Genomic DNA, 20,505 nt, shown 5'->3' with positions numbered 1-20,505 from the left:
AACGTTCACACTGCAAGTCTTAATGCTTAATTCGGATTATTTTGCTCAGATCTGATTTTTTTGTTTGGCTGTTCACATTACCTTTTAAAATGTGGCCTATATCAGATACCAGTGTGAACTGTTTGCTGTTTCGAACTGACCCGCATGCGCAAACGAACGATAACCATGACGTCACACGCAGCACGAAGTTGCGCTAAAAAGTTGCCGAGGTTATGGAGGAAGTAAGCATTTTCACTTTTCTTTCCAAATGTTTGTGTAATGGCAGCCATAACATTAATACTTTTGTCTGAATTGAAGCATCTCCCCATATACTGATTAGGTCTAACACCTCACTCTCCCTCCACTGACTTGCTCCATCAATAGTCAAGTTTGTTACTCGCCGGCGCATAATTGTGACGAATGTCGATCTAGATTGACGTAAAAGTCGCATCAAATACGCCTTGGTTGTTCACACTGTGGTCACATTGGAAAAAATCAGATTTGGGTCTGATTCAGGACCACATATGGAAGTGGTCTAAATCTGATTTGAAAAAAATCAGATCTGGGCTAGATTTGAGTGTTCATACTACTCCTGAAGAAGTCTGAACTGGTCACTTGACCCCAAAAGATTTGGGCCACTTTTACCTGCAGTGTGAACGTGGCCTAGGTGGCTACACAACCTCTGCTAACTGCTACCTCGGGTCACGGGGAGGTGTGAGGCGAAGGTGCTAACCACTAAGCCACCGTGCCCCCCTATGTTTGATTATCATATGTTATTCACTCCAACGTCTAACAAACGCATTCATTTTCCCATGGCGTCAATATGCGAGCACAAAAAAAGTGTTATTTTGTTACATCAGACTTGTAGCTCAGAGACTTGAGACTTGACTCAGACTTGAGTGAACATCTTTTGTATAAAGTATAAGAAGCTCCAAAAATAAAATCTAGTGCAAGGAAGACCAACAGGCTACGGCTAAAAAACACCCGCACAAAACAGAGACGTTATTGATGTGGGCAGCATTAATCTACCAAGGCTCGCTATAGTATTGGCAAAGACATTAGCTGATATAAAGGCGATAGTAGGCTTAATAAGTCGCGTCAAGCAAAACAACAGGTGGAATTTAGATATCTTTCACAGATAAACATCTGTGTGAGCAGGAGGCCTGTCTTGCTGTCTTGCAGAACGCCAGATTGCTGGCTGAAATCAATCAGTCTCTTGCTGCACGCAATCATTAGTTCCGGCGTATTTCCCTCACGCTCGTTTCTAAAAACCTGACAGCTGAAAGTCTACACGGACTTATTATATGTAAAGAATGTGTTACCGGTAGAAATACGTGCCTAAAATATTTAGCGGTGTTATTTCTATATAAATATTTATCATCATGGGGTACATTTAAGAATTAATGAGAGCGACACAACAGGAATAACAGGAACACAACATGGAGTGCGGCTGAAGGAAATTAGTCAATGACGAGGTGGACAGCTGATGTTTGACGTCCAAACGTGGTTCTTCCATATATATATATATATATATATATACACATACACATACACACACACATACATATAGTATATATATTCGTGGTTAGCACGTTTGCATCACACCTCCAGGGTTGGGGGTTCGATTCCCACCTCCACCTTGTGTGTGTGGAGTTTGCATGTTCTCCCTGTGCCTCGGGGGTTTCCTCCGGGTACTCCGGTTTCCTCCCTCGGTCCAAAGACATGCATGGTAGGTTGATTGGCATCTCTGGAAAATTGTCCATAGTGTGCGAGTGTGTGAGTGAATGAGAGTGTGTGTTTGTGTGCCCTGCGATGGGTTGGCACTCCGTCCAGGGTGTATCCTGCCTTGATGCCCAAAGACGCCTGAGATAGGCACAGGCTCCCCGTGACCCGAAGAAGTTCGGATAAGCGGTAGAAAATGAATAAATGAATGAGTAGCTGAGTATGATTGTTCACCTTGCTCCATGAATAAATATGGTGGACAAATCATACATTTTTTAGCAAGCCCCCCCAGCAAGTAAAAGCTCCAGTGTTAGAGCAGAAAAAACAGGTTTATTTCACTTGGTTTTGTCAGTGTTTCCAGATACCTGAATTCTCCTGATTCTTCTGTTACAAGCTAATTAATCCGCTAGTAAAAATGACACAAGCAGGTTATGCCTGGACTAATGAGTGTGGATTTGCGTAGTGTGCGTATTTCACCGTTCACTGTAGTTACAGCACTGAAGTGAAGCACATTTGGCAAGAAAAAACATTGACATAAAATAAAATAGGGAAGTGAGCATGGAGGGGAAATACAGAGGAAAGCCCAGGAGTCTCTAAACAAGCTGACTTCAACACAAAGCCCATCATTCTCCACAGCCTCACCTGCTCATATTTATTTTATAGGAAGAAGACTTCCAATACTTCTCATTCAACAGCTCCATAATTCAAGGGCTCCATTTCAGTACAGAGGGCTGGAAATATCCTGGAGGCATTTTCTCACTCCGCTCTCTCTTCCAGACCACAAAAAAAAGATATCCTACAGCCAACCCCTTAGGGTTCCTCCCAAATAGCTGAAAACAGCTTGTTTCTACAGCATTCTTACAATTACTTACATATATGCTGGAAAATCTTCTGCACCTCATTTAAGACTTTCTTGGTGCTACCCCAAAGCCACCCAAACCCCAACCCCCCGTGCCCCCCCTGCCCTGTTTCCCAGCATCAGCATGGTATCGATTTATTTTTAAATTGAACCTACGTATAGTTACGTATCTGTTCCTTTTTTCTGACTAACATTTTTACACGAGCTGCCTGTCGAATCACAGTTTGATGTATCTGTGCGAACGCGTAAACACGACTTAATCAAAGATTATGGGCGACAGACTGCTTACATTGCTCAGAAATCTTTCCATGCGGAACAGAATTTAAGAAAGTAAGATATTGGTGAAAATCATCGTGTTATTTAGGGAACATTTGAACAATGTTGTTGTTTTATATGAAATCTTACTTGTCTCAGCATTTGTGTTTATATTGTAGTTGATTATCCTATATGCTTCCCGAAGCATCGCATCCTCAGCGAGAATACTGTTCCACACAGCCGTGACACCGAACATCCAAATAAGGTCTGGCTGCGTATCCGCAAACAAGCGAAAAGCATCTTTAGCAGTGTGCTACATTTGTATGAAAGCTATCTAAGGCTCTATTATTCGCCGAGTGAGGATTTGAAACATTAATGAAGGGGGTTGATTTGATTTCCCTCGGATGCTCTTCAGACCCGGCTCGCTTCGTTACAGAACATGGTTTGAGGCTTATCGTTGGCGCATATCAAGGTTACTCGGCTTAAATTACTCATGTCAGATTACAAGAGGCATGTGATATCTAGCGCTATAGTTGAAGAGACAGATAATTGGTATCTAAGAGAGAGACAGTAAGGATTGTGGAAGGAACAGAGGGGCATATGGTAATTTAGCAGTCAATTTAAATTAACTAGGCTGTAATGATCGAGCTGCCCTTCGTTACGCCGTCGCTGACTATGCCAGTAAGGTGTGTACCACCACAGATGTAGCTCGCTGTACGATACCTTTAATAAGTTTTACAACATTGAGAACTGGTTTGTTACTTACAGAAACATTGTTCTTGCTTTAGCCTTCGATAAAACAATGTTTTGGAGCTGCAGTTTTGCTATTCTTAGCAAAACTATATATTATATGTGCTGTTCAATTCTGAAACCTAAGTATTCAGACACTTTTGACTTTGAGACGAGTTGTTGGTTCACCTTTTTAACGCGTTTTAAACATGTGCTTCATTGCTGGTAGGATGGAGTGGAGACATTTATTTAACATTTATTCTATTTGATTCAAAGTTCTTTCATTCATTTTCTACCGCTTATCCGAACTTCTCGGGTCACGGGGAGCCTGTGCCTATCTCAGGTGTCATCGGGCATCAAGGCAGGATACACCCTGGACAGAGTGCCAACCCATCACAGGGCACACACACACTCTCATTATCACACACTACAGACAATTTTTCCAGAGATGCCAATAAACCTACCATGCATGTCTTTGGACCAGGGGAGGAAACCGGAGTACCCGGAGGAAACCCCCGAGGCACGGGGAGAACATGCAAACTCCACACACACAAGGCGGAGGTGGGAATCGAACCCACAACCCTGGAGGTGTGATCCAAACGTGCTAACCACTAAGCCACCGTGCCCCCTTGATTCAAAGTTATCAAAAAATTTATATTTATCCTTAATGAGCAAGCCTGAGGCAAGAAAACTCCCTGAGACTGTATGAGGAACAAATCTTGAGAGGAACCAGACTCAAAAGGAAAGCAGTCGTCATCTGAGAGACAGCGGGGAGAGTGATTATAAATAATGTCCTTTCTACAGCTGTATATACTCATGTGGAGTTGTGTAACCAGGAGCTTTTGAGCAATATATAAGTATGAGGATTTAAGGAAGGGGTCTCCAGGGTAAGGGGTCTTGTGAAACATCCATTCATCCATCTTCTGCTCATCCTACACAGGGTAATGGGGATTCTGGATAAGATTTTTGTTTCCAAATAGTTCTCAGGGCACAATCGCAAAAACACAACCACACACAACCACACACAATATAGAGATGCTAATCAACCTACGACACACGTCGTTGGACTAGGGAAGAAATCAGAGATTGAAATGGAACCTCCAACCACACAGATGTGAGGCAAACATGCCAGAGACACTAGGCCACCATGCACTTTATACACATTAAAGGTGAGGCCTCCGATTTTTGAGAAATGCTTCAGAAAATTGAGTCGGGCCGAATAATAAACAAAAATCAAAACAAACATGTAGCCAATGAGCAGAAGTAGGACGTGTTAATATAGGATCAGCTTTCCAGCGCTGGAGAGAACTGAAGGAGCAGGAAGTTGGCCACATATTCACAGATTGGAGTTTCCCGAGTCAATAACTCCTGAGCTAAACACTGTTACTACACAAATAACACCTCTTTTCTATCGTAGTAATGTAGAGAGGCAGCTACAACCGCGTTTTGTGTAGTAACAGCGTCTAGCTCAGGAGTTATTGACTCAGGAAATTCAACTTTACTTAAGACGCCGAGGTGCTTTTTTCCTTCTCGATAGGTGAGTAACGTTGGTTTTGCTTTGTTACACAGAAGTAATATATGCCTTTGTCCTTTGCATGATTATGCTTGCGTTTCATTTTTACTCGTTTGTTTATCTGCAATCGTATTGTTCTTCCCTTCAGCTATGATAAAGACACATTTCCTTACATTATTTGCCTGGGTTACGTATGTATGTGTGGGCGGAGCTATCGATACAGGGGTGGGACCCATTTGGGTTAGGGGCGTGTTTGTTTTGGTGATTTCAAATGTCGACATTGGCTTTCAAACAACGGAGACCCTGTCTTTAATATAGACTATAACACTTGCAGCACACTCACACTCATTAATACACACTAATCTATAATGACTAAAACCGCCACCTCAAATCAATCCATGGCCATTTGCTAGTCACATACTGTACATCACAGTTAAATCACCAGGTTCAATAAATAAACAATGATCAACCGTTTAGTCAAGAATAACCACCATCAATAGTCCACCATCATTAGCGATCTGATCTGGGAAGAATAACACGCTCCACAATAGATAATGTCGAAAACGTAACTCCATGGCGGAAAATCCAAACTCACGTAACAATCCCTCAAACAAATCCCGTCAACAGCTTGGAGAACATGTAATGAAACACATAAGTGACAGGGGGGAAGTGACAGTGTTTCAGGATGTAGAGGTGAATATGGGTCAGGTATGTAACTTGTCAGAGCTCAATCAAGCTACAGAGCAGATGAGCAGTAAAGACCTCAGGTGAGGACAGCAGTGGTGAGTATCAGTAAACCCCTGAGAGCCTCAATATTAGACTGCTTATCTCACACTAATTCACACCCTGCACTGGTGGCCACACACACACACACACACACACACACACACACACACACACACACACACACACACACACACACACACACACACACACCATCTCCACTCAACCTCAGTTCAATCAATCCAAGCCCACCTAAGCATGCAAAAAAATCGAATACTTCATTAACATTTGAAAGTCCTTCATTATTAAAAATGACTTTGTCCTAACAGTGCGTTGATATTTAGGCCTGACGTATTCAGCTGCATGGATCCGTGACAGGAAATCGACACCTACACCAAACAGAAGACATAACGATGTGTGTTTAATTCCTCTCCTACCACAGCGATTACATCATAATGAAATATTAAGGAGCACAGAAACGAATAAAAACAAGTTCCGTATTGCATCTGAAATGATTCAGTATTCGGTACAAAAGCGGTTTTGTACTGAACACCAGGATAGCATACATTCACGGCTTAAACTGTCTTAGGGGTGTATCATAGAGGTACTTCTGTCCAGCGTGTTTTTTTTAAGGCAATTCTGATGTATGACTTTGCAGCTGGTGAGAAAGATAAACTCTGTGCTACCTTCAAATTTCAACAAAACGAGGGCCTTAAAAGCCAGATTTCTGTCATCCCTCTGCAACCTCAGTAAGAGCACATACACACCGTCCGCCTGCGTTCTGATAACATTTGCTCCGAGATGAATACCACAGTATTTGCTGCAAAAGGGATTATCATCACGTGTAGATCTTCTTCAAACGCTTGAGCCTTACTTCTTTCATGGAAAAAGACCAAATTTCACTGGAATCGTGAGCACCAGCTACGACTCCTCCTTTAGATCCTGTTAACAAGGCTGTAGCTCATGACCGGACAAAACAGAAACAGCAGATACTGCATGTTAATCCCTCTACACTGCTTTTCTCTTTCTACCCATCCCGAGGCATCCAGACATTGTCTGTCACGATCGTTTTCCGTGCGATGAAGATTTTGGACCTCCACTGAGATGAGGCTGACTCTATGAGAATCCTGAGACATCTACAGATCTACCAGCTCCAGTTGGACTCTATGATACCAAGAGGAGATCTGAACTCCATGTGATCTTTACACCAATTCAACATTTGTTTGACTGTATATTTGTAATCACACCCTCTGGTGTCACCCATATGAGGATGGGTTCCCCTTAGAGTCTGGTTCCTCTCAAGGTTTCTTCCTTACCAATTTATGGGAGTTTTTCCTTGCCACTGCTGCCTGAGTCACCTCAGACTTTCTCATTTCGGATAAATAAATACATACATACATACATACATACATACATACATACAGTACATACATACAGTACATACATACATACAGTACATACATACATACATACATACATACATACACACATACATACATACACACACACATACACACATATACATAAATACACACATACATACATACATACATACATACATACATACATACATACATACACACTGTGAACTATATATATCTTAAATTTTTTACTATATTAATTCTTTTTTTCTCCTTATGTTTACCTTCTGTTCTATGTTTATGTTCTGTAAAGCTGCTTTGAGACAATGTCCATTGTAAAAAGCGCTATACAAATAAACTTGAATTGAGTTAAATAATCAAATCAATTATTAAGAAAAAGTGAGATAATTAACCTCCGTAATGGAGTTTCTTGCTAATGTCTACGTCTTCCATATCAGATTACTTAACTGTGAACACTGATGCTGATATACTCTTCCATTTCCTTGTCTCTAATGCTTTCTCGTAGACTGTTCTCGCCCCCGAGGTCTGGTGCGAGACATACAGCAGCTTTTCATTCCACGATTCATTTCTGTAACACAAACAGCTTTTGCATCTTAGCTAAGCTTGAGAAAAAGAAAAAAAAAAACGCTCTTATGACGGGCTGCAGGAAGTCAATAGGACGTAATAATAATACAATAGAAATATCAGTTCAGCTCCCATCACTGGCATGCCTATATATTTGCAGCGGGAAAAAAAAACCCAAGTCAGGCACGATGTGAACTTCGCCGCATGCCCACGACTTTAAAATCGACAGAGATTTTCACTTTCTCGACACGGATGAAAGCTTCGAATTTGTCAGAACATCATCCAGGCAGGTTGCGCTTTGATGTCGGTGTCCTGGATTTTAATTCACAGACAAAGTGAAGGCTCTTGCTCTTCATTTAGCCTAAATCCCTGGGTATGTATTGATAAAAATTCTTAGTGCAAAGAGTTGCTCCTAGTTAAAGTTCTCAGAAATGCCAGCGTTTCCTCTTAAAATTAAAGAGAAGATCTTAGTAAAGATAAAAGTTCTTCATAAAGCATCTTAACCTTTAGAAGAGCTCAAAAGGTCAAAAAGTCTTAAGAGTAGTGAGGAGGACTTTTACAGTAAGAGGCTTCAGAATTTCTTTAGCAGAGAGGAAAATGGCCGAAGAGGGAGAAGAAACGTATTGTACACAATATTTAATAATGACAGTAAGTTGATGATAATTATAGAATTTCTGTGTTGTGTCTGAGATGTTTAAATTAACATTAATTACATTTATAACATACAGATGTTAGATCGTCTCTAATACGATCGGTCACGGACGTAATCCCTACACCATATAACCTCTAATGTTAGCATTTCCAGTCCTACAAAATCAATATACACCGATAACGGGTGAAACGTCAACATACATTCAGTACATTGTGATTTATTTAATTTTTTTTTTTTTACATAATTGAGACATTATTTCCCGAACGTGTGAAGCAAATACGCCCCGGACAGACGGAAAGCCTTGAATCGACCAGTTTCTTTTTCTATAGTAACGACTTGTACACACAGACTTGTATGGCATGTTAACATTGGAAAGTTTTCTGTAAACAGATGTTTTAGTTACTGTTTATGAAAGAAGGCTCTAAAGTCAATTCAAGAGAGAGAATAGAAAAGTCTGCAGGGGTAACGACTGCTTTCAGCTGCTATTTTGAAGAACGAAGCTTATTTTTTGGATTTCATTCAACGTTTAATGGATAAAAGTATACTATAGATAAAATGGATAAAAGTAGGCTGTACCGGTTTTTAATAAATTTTAATAAAATTTTGTATCATGTTATAAAGAAAAAAAATCCATGTGAGGTTACAACAGGTTTAATTCTTTGTGTGTATTTTTTTCATAATTCTAAATAACTTTCGAATAAGGATTTAAATTGATTAGATTGAGTATTAAAGAAGTGAATGTGTCATATTTACAGTGGAGCGCACAATATTTTTGCATATTTATGTTTTTGGGACAGAAATTTTTGCAAGATACGAGTTTAATTCGTTCCGTGACCTTGCTCATATCTCAAATTGCTCGTATCTCAAAGCAATTTTCCCCATTTAAATTAATTGAAATCCCATTAATCCGTTCCAGCTCGCAAAATTCCACTCCAGTTGTTTTATGTGTTTTGAATATGAAAAATGTTCAGTACCTGTATTTATAAATGACAAATATTGTATAAAAACGTACAGTAATAAAAGAGAATGTTAAAAAAATAAACTGTTTTTACTTTACAGAAGATGCGAGGAGTAGTAAACAGATGGGAGGAGTAAACAGGCGGAGGAGTTAGGAGGAATTACACTTTCACATTTTTTTTTACATGTTCAATTACTCGCTACTGTACACGCTTAATGCTACTTTACACTTAAATGGAACTTAACTAAACTTCACTAAAATTAAACAAACACCTGAAATTCTCTTAACTGAACTTTTTTTTTTTGCTACAATTTCTGTTTTCTTTACATTAATTTTGCTTAATTTTCTTCATCGCTTTTCTCTTCACTTGTTTTATGTCTTTTTCGTCACTCTTTCCTCACTAACATCTGCCGGTCGTTTTAATAAAAACCCGTCTGGTCGGCATATCGGATGCGGTGTAGTCGCACAAATTTTTTAACAGATCCAACGCTCGAAACGGATCCGGAAATTACGGATCCTCAGATGGTCGGCACCTCACGCAGCGCCTTTGCGACTCTACATAGGAAATGAATGACATCCTTTTTATCGGCCCTCGTTTGTCGTGTGTAGTTGAAAGGCGGCTTTAACCGAGTGAGACGCGGGAAGCTGAGGTGGGGGAAACAGAGCACACGTGGTTGTTGGGGATCTTTGTTTTGGCGGCGGCGGCTTGGATGCTCCTATATATTTTTTGGAGTCTTCTGCTGCTACTTGGTTGACTGTGTAGATAGCTGCATGCATGTGCAAGTGTTCCTAATAAAGTGGACAGTTGGTGTGCATTTACAGCATTTGGCAGAGTGACTTACAAACATATGCGTTAGGCCAATGTTCTAACCTACTATGTGGACACTTCTGAAAACCAGCTAAGAGGCAAAAAAGCAAATGATGAGTGTGTGAAAACAGCAATCTAAGATATTTTACTGCTTTTCTTTAGCATCTCCGCCTCAGAAATAGATACAGATTACATCCTAGTAATGTTCTTTACCAATTTCAGCAATTCATTAGGAGTTTTAATTTAACAAATCTAATAAGTAAAAAAAAATATACTACAAATAAATTCGTGTGAGATTGGGGGTGGGGGGTGTGGATGGACAGACAGATTTACATATAGACAGACAGACGGATGGGTAGATATGATTAGATGGATGGATGCAAATTGGCCCCATGTAATGGCTTGAGTGGTGTAATTTGATTCCTTACAATTACTCACTCACTCATTCATTTTCTACTGCTTTATCCGAACTTCTCGGGTCACGGGGAGCCTGTGCCTATCTCAGGCGTCATCGGGCATCAAGGCAGGATACACCCTGGACGGAGTGCCAACCCATCACAGGGCACACACACACACTCTCAACCTACCATGCATGTCTTTGGACCGGGGGAGGAAACCGGAGTACCCGGAGGAAACCCCCAAGGCACGGGGAGAACATGCAAACTCCACACACACAAGGCGGAGGTGGGAATCCAACCCCCAACCCTGGAGGTGTGAGGCAAATGTGCTAACCACTAAGCCACCGTGCCCCCCTCCTTATAATTAGCCCTGGTCTAAACTACACAAATATGACAGTAGATGTGACCAGGCGAGGTTTACGTGACGTGACGTACGGCTAAGTACGGTGACCCATACTCAGAATTTGTTCTCTGCATTTAACCCATCCAAAGTGCACACACACAACAGTGAACACACTCACACACCGTGAACACACACCCGGAGCAGTGGGCAGCCATTTATGCTGCGGCGCCCGGGGGGCAGTTGGGGGGTTTGGTGCCTTGCTCAAGGGCACCCCAGTCGTGGCCGGCCCGAGACTCGAACCCACAACCTTTGGGCCCCCACAAATATGCTGAATATGTAGAACAGTGAAGAGTTTAACAAGTGGCTGAATTCCACATCGCTGCCTTCACCCACATATATTACCTTTAACGAGGATACTGATCTAGATGATGAGGTGACGAGGAGGCATGTGTCGGCACAGTCATATCGTACATCTTCTACCTTCACACTGTTCCCTCTTCCAACCATCCTTCCTCCGTCGGAGCCGAGGTCACGATGTAGCGGCACAGATACTAACAGAGAACCACAGAGTCGTCACCAGGAGGTCTGACTGGTAGGCTTATTATTAATGCTAGCCGTTACGCTGCTTGATGAAAATGCTATTACTTCCTTTTACTGATGGAGAAGCCACGACGAGGCTATATAAAGAAAGAGTCGTGTTCTCCATCAGAGGAAGCAAGACCGCTCAATTCAACAGCTCCATGTCGGGCACGGAAAAAAAACTCATCTGGAAAAATATAAACTCCAACTCCGACCATTTTACTCAAGGAAGGATGGTTGGAAAAGGGAACAGTGTGAAGGTAGAAGATGCATTCAAAAAACCCAGCTTAGTCAACCAATCACCAGACTGATATATATTATTGTATTGGTGTCCACTACGCTAAGGGACAGTCTTTATAGTCAGGAAGGAAAACGGCATAAGTATTTCCCAGCACTCAGTCCTTATTAAAGGTCTACAAGGTGAAAACAGCTTTTCGATTGGCCTGCTGCCCATTTCAGCCCACCTCAGCATCTTGGCTTTCAGGTTCACTAAAACACATTTATTCCCTTAGTCATAGCATTAAAACTCCCACACAAGTTGGAAAGATTTACACCACGGTCCTGGATGGACGTGAGAACGGCATAACTCCTGAACGACGGGTAGGAGAAATATAGGAAAATATCCCGTTAACGTTATTGTACTAAACGAAACCGTCTTATCACAGGGTCTGGCTGTTCCCATGACAACAAGAGTAAGTTACTAATTGATCCTTCCATGGCCCAGCAATTTAATTCCCTGGAATATAATATCAGTAATTGTTCTTGGATGCGCAGCAAAATGTCTTGCACACATCTAACCCACGAGTCTCGCCCCGCTACTGCTAACCAGATCATATGAAACTTCTCTACAGCACACGAATAACTTCGTAAAACAACGCTCACACCACAACGCCAGTCGACCACAGGGTACCGTACAGGCAAACCTTCACACACTTATTCACACCTAGGAGCAGAATGATTTAAAATACTGTAGGAAGACGAAAAAAGAAGGAGATAGTGAGAGAGAGGGGCAACAGGCTTAAGCTGTACTCACCGGCTCCTTCAGCTTCTCGGAGATTAATGATCTGACCGCCTCTATCTTCAGCGTAAACAACAGAAAATCTGTGGTCTATTCTCTTCAAACAACTCAAGCAGAGGCCACGCCCCAAACACCAGTACACAACATGATGATAATAAAAGCAAAACAAAAAAACAACATTTCTTGTCTCACAGCTAAGCGGCTTCACACTTTTTGCATAAAAGAAAAAAATACGTATAAAAACGTATATTACGATTCGCCGTTTCTGCTGCTGATCTACAGTAGATCACGTCTAGCATTAAGAGAGTAGTTAAAAACATGCAGGGCTTCGAATGCAGCCTGAGTTTCTTGTAACTTACTAAGTTAGTTGAATAATATATATAATATAAAAATCTCATCCCAAACTGTTTCAATCCTCTTATATCACAACAATTTGCTAGTGACTACAATTCTTTATTGTATACTTTACCATTTCTACTTAAATTTAATGCTTGGAGAATCTGCTGAACTAAACTAGTTCCCGCTATCACTTTCATTCATTCATTCATTCATTCATTCATTCATTCATTTTCTACCGCTTATCCGAACTTCTCGGGTCACAGGCGTCATCGGGCATCAAGGCAGGATACACCCTGGACGGAGTGCCAACCCATCACAGGGCACACACACACTCTCATTCACTCACACACTACGGACAATTTTCCAGAGATGCCAATCAACCTACCATGCATGACATTGGACCGGGGGAGGAAACCGGAGTACCCGGAGGAAACCCCCGAGGCACGGGGAGAACATGCAAACTCCACACACACAAGGCAGAGGCGGGACTCGAACCCCCAACCCTGGAGGTGTGAGGCAAACGTGCTAACCACTAACCACTAAACATGCTAACTTGTGCCCCCCCAATATCACTTGTTAAAAAGCAAATATAAAGTCATGCCTTCACCCAGTTGTCTTTTGAAAAAAAAAAAAAACACATCTTGGCTTCTTACCAAGAAACCACAGAGTACAAGGATAATATGTCCTGACGACTTTAAAGTTATAGCTTTAACGCTGAATACTGCAAACCACTGACACTGGAGACTCGGTCTATCTCTCCTCAAAAAGGGCTTTTCACAATGAGCCTAACCCCGGGTTACTGTCATCCTTAACCTTACTTTTAACCCCAGCAGTGTTTTTTTTTTTTTGGTTTTGTTATTTACCCTGGGTAGTAAATCCAAATCGTGACGTTTACCTCAAATTACGCTGCCATACAATGAAGTAACAAAGACTCAATCAGAAATTTCCTCATATCACGAGTTTGCAGAGTCACAAAAATCCCAGGTTTTGTGTAACAAACAGTAGTTGTCATGTTTAAGGAAAAAGAATTGTATTATAAAGCTACGGTCAGAAAACTGTTCAGGACAAACAATTTAGAAGAGCGAGAATAAACAAGTATTTAAGAAACTGACTGAAAAAAAAAACACCCCTGGTCAACTACAGCTGGGGATGTTGTGACTCCAGACAACACAACACCACAGCACGAACACAGGTCTTTACTTCCACACACTTGCTTGTTTACCTTTATCTGTTAGCACTGAGCACCATTTTAACTGGAATGTCAAAGTGCTCAGGGAGCAACAGACTTTCACTTGGCTCTCAAAGTAGGATCAATGCAGGCCTGCTTTCAGATCTGTTCAGCTGTCATTAAGCTGCCATCTGAACAGGGCATAACGGCACCGACGTATGCTGCCTACCTAGTCATCTTCCTCACAAACAGAGTGAAAGCTAGTGATGCATAATGTAAAGTGCACTCTGTCTAGGAGAGAATGTTGTCTTCCGGTTAGGATCCCTACAGGAAACTAGGATCTCTTAATTATCCAAAGTGCCCTTGAACAGCCTCTCTTTTCTCTGAGTGTGTGTGAAAACAACATTGTGCCTATTCAAGATCGCTAGAAATATTTAAAGGATATAAATCATGTGTAATATAAATCATAAATTTGTTTATTTGGTTGTTTCTTTGCTCAGTTCCACGTTTATATTAACGTGACCAGTCGAATATGTTATTGTATCTACTGTAGAAATTGACATGGAGACTTTTACAACAGATGTAGAGTTAAGAAAACATGTAATTGGATGATGTATGATGTTTCCTGTATGCTTTTAAACAATTAGTAGTAATGTGGTTTCATTTATAATTTGATCATATAAACGAATTATATAACTGACTCGATTCGCAAATGTTCCCAAACAATGAATGTTACTATAAACGAATCGAAAGTATGGCAGTCATTTTAAAAAATAATTTAAAAAAAAACAACTATATGATTGTTGGCAAATTGTTGATTTAAAGGAGGAATAAATTACTTCACGAAATACTGATTTATCAACTTTCACATGGTAAGAGTAACTCCGCTTGGCGTCTACAGCGACTCGCAGCAACAATGCGACCAGAGATTTTCACTAAGAGCTGGAGATTTCCAGCGATATGAGCAATAACAATTGTTGGTGACTAGATATGGCCGTGTCCAGCAACACGTCCAAGGTGAGAAACGTTTATGCAGACATGGAGCGATGGGTGCAGCGACTCCCAATGGGACTGAAGCTCACCTTCTCCTTCGTCTTCAATGACATATACGCTGCTGAACATTTTATTTCAGCAGGAAGAAAATTATTTGGAATGCTAGCTGCTCCAGCCAGATATAAACGTTATTACTACCTCAACCAGTACCAGGAAAACCTTCTAATGTGTTCCTAGTACTGTATATAGACTGCTGACATGCAGAGATAAAATCGGTGTAGGTGTGAACACGTGTTCAAAACGGCATGCCTATTAAATTGTTTACACTGAAATATAACATCACTGAGACACTATCACTACATCATTTGGAGAAACATTTCTCTCCTTCTATCATGTTTTTAGAACTTTATAAGATTTGTCCTAAAATAAAGACCTGTTTTGAATGTGAATAAGACTGTATCTTTGGCCAAAAAAGCAGTTTTGTTGCATGGCAAGGTGAGTAAAGTGCAATCTGAAGATCACGATTAAGATTAATATTAGTGCATGTTTACCGTGCAACATAAAAAGCTTTTAAACCCGAACAACACACCAGGTTTTGTGCTATGAACCAGCACTTTTCTGTAACTCAATGAAGCGAATGAATGCCATTAGACTCGTTAATAATCCTGAAAATGATTTAAGTGCAATTTCCCTATGCACAGTTGAAGCAGATGCATGCAAAAGTACTGAAACAACTTTATTAAGTTTCTGCTTAGGTCAATTAACACAGGGATGAGGATAAACTTACAGGCATCTGTCTAGCTGTGTAATAGGACAAAGCCATGCATGGCTTAGCCAAGTGAAGACACTGCAGATGTGACAAAAGAAGATACAGCAATATATATAGTATGTATGTGATACCATTTCTCCCTCTTTTTTAAAAAAATACAGAATAAATATCAACTACAACGTCCCATGCAATATTTGAAAAACAGCCCCAGGCAAAATATTATTAGTTGTGCTGCAGCTAGCTCGGTATGACAACACAATCCAGTTCATGATCTGAAATAAGCTCCATCTCTTAATACCTCCATCAAGATGGCAGGCTAAAAGGAAAACAAAAAGATAAAGAGAGAGAATGATCTGCTCTACATGCATGCATGCATTCAAAGACATTTTTTTTATATAACTTGTTTTTTTAATGCTTTACCTTAAGAGCAAATCCAGCCTGTGCTGTCCTTCTTCTTTAAGAATGCATTTCTTTGTTTAAACACTTCAGCCTCTGACTAGCAGAGCAGCTTGAGGGTTTTTTTTTTTTACTATTATTATTATTATTGGTGGTGGTAAAAGTGTCCATTCCACCTCAGATAAGGGTTTCATCAATAGTGCACGGGAACAGTTTGTAGGAAAATGCGTATTATATCCAGGGAACACAATGCAATGTGGCTGCAGCTAGCCGCTGTTTTTATTTCCTCCTGTTGGTTAATTCATTATTTGCAGCCTGGAGCGCGAGCGCTGTCGCCGAAATGTTAGGGGAAAAACGCAGCGCGTGCAGGTTTGCACCAAAAAAAACCCCAACATTTAGACGTTATTCCGTGCATCGGTTCAGTTTCTACCCGTTGTGTTTCCATATGGCAAAAGACTCTGCGTCTGCGGTGTGTGGATGGAGCAAACAGGAATAACAAAAAAAAAAAAAAAAAAACACTGACACACACCGAGGTTTCTGCTTCAGCATCTTTAGTACGGAGAGTCAGGAGGTCCAAACGACAGTTTACGGATTCGCCACAAGGTGGAGGAAAAGAGACCTTTTTATTTATTTATTTATTTTTTTACGAAATTTTAAAAGAACAAAAACATTTTTTTAAAAGCCAGAAATGAAAGAATCAGCAACAAATAATGCGGTTGAAATGCAACGATTTAGTTTCATGTGAACGTTTAGTTTAATTTGAACCTTTTTGTGAATTGACCTTTTATGGTTCAGTTTCTGGAGATGATGCACAACACCAATGCAACTCAATGTCAAGAAGAAGTCAAGTCAAGAAGCTTTTAGTGAACAACCATTTCAACCATATATAGCTGTTACAGTACACAGTGAAATGAGACAACGTTTCTACAGGATCATGGGGTTACATAAAACAAACACAGAGATAAGGACTTAGTAAGTTATTCCTAGATACATAAAGTGCATCTGTGTGACCTGGTGCAAACAAGACAGTGCAGGAAAATACAAACAAGACAGTGCAGGACAAGACAAACAAGACAGTGCAGGACAAGACAGTGCAGGACTAGACAAACAAGATAGAAAGACTGTGCAGGACAAGACAGTGCAGGACAAGACAAACAAGATAGAAAGACTGTGCAGGACAAGACAGTGCAGGACAAGACAAACAAGATAGAAAGACTGTGCAAGACAAGACAAACAAGATAGAAAGACTGTGCAGGACAAGACAAACAAGACTGCAGGACAAAACAAACAAGATAGAAAGACTGTGCAGGACAAGACAGTGCAGAACAAGACAAACAAGATAGAAAGACTGTGCAAGACAAGACAAACAAGACAGTGCAGGACAAGACAGTGCAGGACCAGACAAAAAAGACAGTGCAGGACCAGACAAACAAGACAGTGCAGGATAAGACAAACAAGACAGTGCAGGACAATGTGCTGAACCTTACATCAGTAGAGGTTGAAGACCTACTTATTCATAAAACACTTCAATTTGCACTTCCTTCCTTGTTTGTTGCACATATGTTTATATAAAAAATAAAAATGGAACAGTGTTTTAGACTCATGATATCTTAAGTCTGTAACCTAGTGAACCATAGTTAATGTATCCAATGAGAGAGACTTAAGCACTTCTGTACATTGCTCTGGATAAGGGCGTCTGCCAAATGCTGTAAATGTAAATGTAGTAGGGAATAAACAGTACTTTGACAAAGCCAATGATGCAGACTCACCTTAAACTGATGACATCTGCTTAGATTCTGTTCACACCTGACATTAACAAATATCCCAGTGGATCAGATAGTTTGTGGACATCTCTAAGAACAGATGTGAAGAGGGAATGAGGGAAGACATTTAATGCTTCAATTTTTGATGTTAGCAAAACTTGCTGGTCAGATAATCATCCCAGTCATTCCATCACATAGCTCGCAGTATGAAAATAAATATTTTTAAACAAAGTCCAGATGGAATAATATTGCAATATCAAAAATATAGTACAAACATGTTATCATCTCTTTTTAAATGCGTTTGTATTTACCCCCAATGAACAAGCCTGAGGTGACTAATGCGAAGGTGGTGAGGAAAAACTCCCTTAGATGGAAGAAGAAACCTTGAGAGGAACCAGACTCAAAAAGGAACTTCATCCTCATCCATGGAGCAGATCTGGAGGGCTCATGGGCATAGTGTTTTTTTTTTTATGAACTTGGATGTCTTTATGCTATCGACTTACCACCCTCACAAATCGCTCAGGTTTGCAGATTGTGGAGTGGTACATTGTCCATCACCTGATTACAAGCATACCTAATATTTTGCCTCTCTCTCTCTCTCTCTCTCTCTCTCTCTCTCTCTCTCTCTCTCTCTCTCTCTCTCTCTCTCTCTCTCTCTGAGTTTGTAGTCTGACCATCTCTTCTTACAGATCTATTTCATGAATCCTGGCATTCTACCCCTGGTTGGAGTCTCATTGCCTGGTGGTTATCCTGCCGGGGGATGATCTGCATGGTCAGACAGTGACTCATAGGACTTCGGCTTATTTATTATGGATAGATGTTCAAGATATATAAAATCTTTTTTGCATTTTAAATTAATATTTTTAAATTATTAAAAATGTATTTATTGATTTTTTTTCTTTTTTTTATTTTATATATATATATGTGTGTGTGTGTGTGTGTGTGTGTGTGTGTGTGTGTGTGTGTGTGTGTGTGTGTGTGTGTGTGTGAGTGTGTGTGTGTGTATTTCTTTCTGTTTCTGTGCTGTAAGACAATGTGAATTGCTATACAGATAAATTGAATTGAAATGGAATCGAATTAATTCGGGTGACACTGGAGGGTGATATTATGAATAACGTCCTTTCTACAGTCATATACAGTCGTGTATACACAATTGTGTATATATATATATATATATATATATATATATATATATATATATATATATATATATATATATATACACATTAAGAAGCTTTACAGAAATATTTATTTAGATCCCTGGTGAACAAGCCGGAGGAAGTGGTGGAAAGAACAACCCTTTGAGACAACATGACAGAAACATTGAGAGGAACCAGACTCAGAAGTAAACACACCCTCATTTGAGTGACACTGGATAATCAGATTATCAGTCATCACGCTTCCACAAATGTGTAATATAAAGTCAAACGGTACTACCTAATTGAAATCATGTTCATGTTCAATTGGAGTCCTGGGATAAGCATGCCTACAGTATCCAGATGAGATTATCCATTGAAGCGTAAAACGACATAATCTGTTATCGGAAGTGTAGCTCAGAGAAGGTGAAGCAACAGAAGGTCAGTCATACGTGCAGAAGCATAACTAAAAGGAAGAGCCGGAAGATAACATCTCTCCATCTGTTGTTAGTCAAAAGAAAGCCATTTTCAAAAATTGCTCATGGTTGATCTACTGAACACCAGATTTTATGCGGAAACCAAACAAAGAAAAAGCATGCAACACTAACTCAGGCTCCAAGCCCATGTCCTGGAGCTGTGATGCTACATCACCCACTGCACCACCATTTCTTTCGTCAGTTTCAGAGGAAACGTTCCAGCACAATATGTAGAATACTTAGTTTCTGCAACCGTGTCTGCCCAGTAGCATTGGATGAGGGTGTAAAGTAATTCTGATTTGGTTTGAAACATTGGAACTGAGGAACAAGGAGAGAAACAAAAAATGAGAATGTCTCTAGTATATTTTAGGTAGTAAACTGTATGAATATTGAAACAATCCATCCAGATATTACATCATTCAGACACAATTGAGCCACAGATCACTTACACATTAATTTTGCGATAATGATTTGCCTATTGATGCCTGTAATTCAGCACAGTTGATGCTGACTGTCCCGGTTAGGTGAAAATCTAATTAAGCGGTCCCATATAGCTGATACAACAAGGCTCAGAGAGGAGCGAGACAGACAAATACCCCAAATTTGTCAGTACCTGTAAGAAAACTGGCAATGCATGATTACATTTTACATAATTTATTTATTTGCTAGACATTTTATATCTTAGCCAAAGCGACTTGCAATGGAGACAGGATGCAATCCAAACAATCGATTTCTCCATAATGATCTCTCCAGTTCTGGCTCCAGTTCAGAACACATTTCCAAGAGGATGGCCCTTGGGAATTGAAAATGACTCATAAGCCAGTCATCATCATGAGCCAAAGTGTGGTTTTTAAAAGCAACCTTATCTGGCTATTGGCAATGCTCTTAAAAATCAGAATGTCCTAATTCTGATAAACTTGATTCTGAAAAAATGTCCAGCTAATCCATTACATCTTTTTTTTTTTCTCGATTGAGAGAAGCTC

The 20,505-nt window shown here is 40.2% G+C and overlaps 1 protein-coding gene across 1 annotated transcript in view; it reads right to left on the bottom strand.

Moving 5' to 3' along the window:
* Positions 1–16,738, bottom strand: part of b4galt2 (UDP-Gal:betaGlcNAc beta 1,4- galactosyltransferase, polypeptide 2) — a 133,630-nt gene extending 116,892 nt beyond the window's left edge. The window contains exon 1 of the mRNA XM_027133569.2: positions 16,172–16,738. The gene's annotated coding sequence lies outside the window, so the exon portion shown is untranslated. The remainder of the gene's footprint in view (positions 1–16,171) is intronic.
* Positions 16,739–20,505: the final 3,767 nt, after the last annotated feature.

This window comes from Tachysurus fulvidraco, chromosome 1 (genome assembly GCF_022655615.1).
Source record: "Tachysurus fulvidraco isolate hzauxx_2018 chromosome 1, HZAU_PFXX_2.0, whole genome shotgun sequence".
Classification (NCBI taxonomy): Eukaryota; Metazoa; Chordata; class Actinopteri; order Siluriformes; family Bagridae; genus Tachysurus; species Tachysurus fulvidraco.
The sequence above is the reverse complement of the archived record's forward strand: the minus strand, read 5'-3'. Positions and strand labels throughout refer to the sequence as shown.